This window comes from Macaca fascicularis, chromosome 9, assembly GCF_037993035.2.
Source record: "Macaca fascicularis isolate 582-1 chromosome 9, T2T-MFA8v1.1".
NCBI lineage: Eukaryota > Metazoa > Chordata > Mammalia > Primates > Cercopithecidae > Macaca > Macaca fascicularis.
The window spans coordinates 93,494,913-93,498,515 of record NC_088383.1 but is presented as its reverse complement, the minus strand read 5'-3'; the positions used below and the strand labels follow the sequence as shown (position 1 = coordinate 93,498,515).

Here is a 3,603-nt window from a genome sequence, read left to right as displayed (position 1 = left end):
AATTAATTTCTTATGGCAAATAATTAAAATGTTGCCTAATAAATTTTTAAAATGATAAAACACTTCCAAGAACTAATAGCTACTTTTAAAATATGTCAGTGGCAGAGCTTTTGCTTGAGTGTTCCTGATAATGAAATAATAAAAGCTGGCATTTATTGGTAACACACATGGCATGTGAGACAAATACTTTACCAGGAATTATATATTTATCATTTTGAATTTTTCTAATGGATTCTATGAGTTAGACTGTACTTTCTTCCTGAAATTTTACAACATTAAATGGCCTGCCCAAAATACAACAAAGAGTGATTGATTAAGCCATCATCACATCCAGGATTGCCAGTGTGAATCCCAATTTAACTGCACAATACAAAACTGCCTCAAACTGAAGTGACTGTGGTTTGAATTGACTGATAATAACAAATTTTGATTCTAGCACTAACGTTTACAACTTTTTTTTGCAGACTTTTTACAGTAATGCTATGTTTGGAGTCACATGGTAGGAACATATAATGTTAAAAGCATGATTTAAAATATATTTTAGTAACTATGGCAGGTACTACTAGTTATCTAGAACATTCATTCTTTCTTCCTCCTAGTTAGATGGATTTGTCTGAGGATGTGATCACCCACCGACTCTCTACATTTCCTTAGTGATGCTACTAGTAAAATTAAAGCCAAGCAATTAAACCCTACCTAATGATACGTCAGCAGAAGTGATGCATATGAATTCATAATCACATTCTTAAAAAGAAGCAACTTGTGACTCTCCTTCAGCTCTTTCTTTTTTTAACTACTTCAGGTAATTAAATATAATTTAATAATGGGGGGTGAGGGCCAATTTTTCTAGAATTAACTTCAAGATGTTTTTCCCTATTTCCTTCAAGATCCAATGCATGATATTTATTAAGTATGGTCTGAGACAAGAACAAATTCCAAAACTAATCAGATAGAGCATAGTATATTCAGTGTATTGTGGAGTTATGGGTAAGTTAAACATTGAGAGACCTGGGGAGTCGAATGGATGCATCCTGAAGGTGAATGGGAATTTAAAATGTGTGTGTTTTCTACTCTTCTATCATAAAAATAAGTATTTTAAGGTTTCTCCAGTAATAGTAAAGCAGGACTAATATACGAAGTTTGTACTATTCATAAATGCAATTATCTGAAAAAATGTAGGCAACAGTTTCTTAATATGTTTATTTTTTTATATGAAACAGGAATTTTACAAAAAGGGGTAATAACCGTTTGCTACGTGGTAAGGTTTGGAGGTGAAGGACAAAATATTTTGAAACTCTGTGAAAGGTAAGGGAATCAGAGCAGAGCTTCCCACAGCACAGTTAAGGGCATAGTCTCTGCTTCATTACGCTAAAATTACACAGTCTTTCAAGACTCCAAAGCCTGCTCTGCCTCCTTCCTGCTCGGTGAGACAGCCCTTCCTACCCAGCATTCACTGGATGCTTTAGACAAGTAAAGGTAGATCAAAGCAAGAGAGAGAATAACAAGTTTGGCACAAAATGATTTTAGAGTCAGTTGTATCTGGGTCAGAATCACATATAGGTGAAAGAAAGAAGATTGTTAGACCATGTATAAGGCCAATTAGCATGTATTTTATATATTCTTAACATTTTACGCTTATTAACCTTCTTCTCATGGGTTCCTTTTAACTTAGTAATGAAAAAATGTGTGAAATTATGAAGACAAAATTATATGCTACAAGAAGCCTTAGAGCTTATATAATCCTGCCCTCCCATTTGACTTTTATTTTATAGATGAGAGAACTGAATCCCAGGAAGGTTCAGTGGCTTAACCTTAATTCACACAAATATTTATTTATCTAGCAAGATCTAACATTAAGAACAAAAGCAGGTTTTTCCTGCTCCTTCTCCCAATATATGGTTTTTGATTCATTGCACAGATGATAAATTTAAATGAACATTATTTTTATAATATTATCTGGTAAATACCACTTTCAATACCACAGCATTTTCGGTATTGTTAACAACAGGAAAAAAGTGGTAGTTAGAAACATAACATATCATTTAACATATTCCCCTAGCTCCACACATTTTGGCAGTTAATGTTTCTGCACTTGTGTTCTTAGCTACCCTTACAAGTTCTGAGGGATAAACCTTAAAATCCTCATTTAAATTAGAAACAGGGGCTATGTGAACAAAAATAAAACCAGGAAATATGACTTTTTCTTTTATGTATAGAAGATCATATGAGATTGTCCCATGACCTATTTATTCACAAAAGTTGTGCATTCTCTGCAATGGAGTTGCCTTTGGGCTTGGTCAAATCTTGTTATATAACAGTCATATATGGAAGAGGTGGTTTACAAGGAAATAAAAGATTAGTCAGAATGTTATTAATCTATTCCTGACTGAATTATTTCAGGCAGCATAGCTATCACTAAATCCAAAAGTCTTCAGAGAAGTTTTAAATGGGATCTACTGTGCAAAGGAGTGGGGTGTGCACACACAGAAGTCAGTTGCCTTAATCCTATCGTATTTAAACAGGCTTCAATGCTCAATATGCCAATATGCTTGGAAATTCTTCAATACCGTGACCTCTAAAAGCCCAGCTAATTTAGCAAAAAGAGAAACAGGGGTAAGTTATTTTTGAAAGAGTTTACTACCTCCTTTGCTTGTTAGTGCTTGTTCAATTCCCACCTACTCACCATTGTGGACTGAATGTATCCCCTCAAAATTTGTATGTTGAAGACGTAATCTCCAACGTAATAACATTTAGAGATGAGACCTATGGGAGGTTAGAGTAGTCATGAGGGTGGATCCGTTATTGAAACCATCCCTCTAAACTTTACAAAATTAATCAGGGAAGGGAGGGAATAAAATGAAAATAAACCAAGCCTGAGCATATGCGGCATTAATCATCACGTCAACTTTCTCTCTGACCTGCTTCCTCATTGTGTTTGCCTATTGTCTGAAAATCATATAGACCATAGGTTATAGTTCTCCTTAACTGCTCTATTGATGACAACTTATACATTATGAAATGTTAATCTTTCCCATTGAAATATTCTTTTAGGTCCTGCATACCAATGAAACTACTGACATCAGCTGATCTGAATGACCCAACAAGAAGCTTACATACACAAAGAATGCAGTTTCCACATCCTAATGATTTCAGTCTCCTTACCCTGACCAATCAATGATTCCAATTTGCCTGTCCCATCCCCTCCACAATTTTCTTAAAAGCCCCAGATCAGTATATTCCTTGGGGAGATGGATTTTGGTGTTTTCTGCCATCTCCTTGCTTGGCTGCCCTGTGATCATTAAACTCTTTCTCTGCTGCAACCCTGCTGTCTCGGTGTACTGGTATGTTACTGTGCAGTGGGCATATGAAGCTGTTGGTCCTATAACATTATGATGGCGTTAGTGGCCTTATAAGAATTGGAAGAGAAGCCAGGCACATTGGCACACACCTGTAGTTCCAGCTACTCAGGAGGCTGAGGCAGGAAGATTGCTTGAACCCAGGAGTTTAAGGCTGCAGTGTGCTTTGATCATTTCTGTGAATAGCCACTGTACTCTAGCCTGAGCAACATAGCAAGATACCATCTCTATTGAACAGGAATTGGAA

General features: G+C 35.9%; 1 long non-coding RNA gene across 1 annotated transcript; it reads left to right on the top strand.

The window, feature by feature from the left end:
• The first annotated feature begins 333 nt into the window (after positions 1 to 333).
• LOC107130853 (uncharacterized) lies at positions 334 to 3,320 on the top strand. The gene is made up of 2 exons (XR_001493519.4): positions 334 to 2,613; positions 3,052 to 3,320. It is a non-coding gene; the product is annotated as an uncharacterized lncRNA (long non-coding RNA).
• The last annotated feature ends 283 nt before the right edge of the window (positions 3,321 to 3,603 follow it).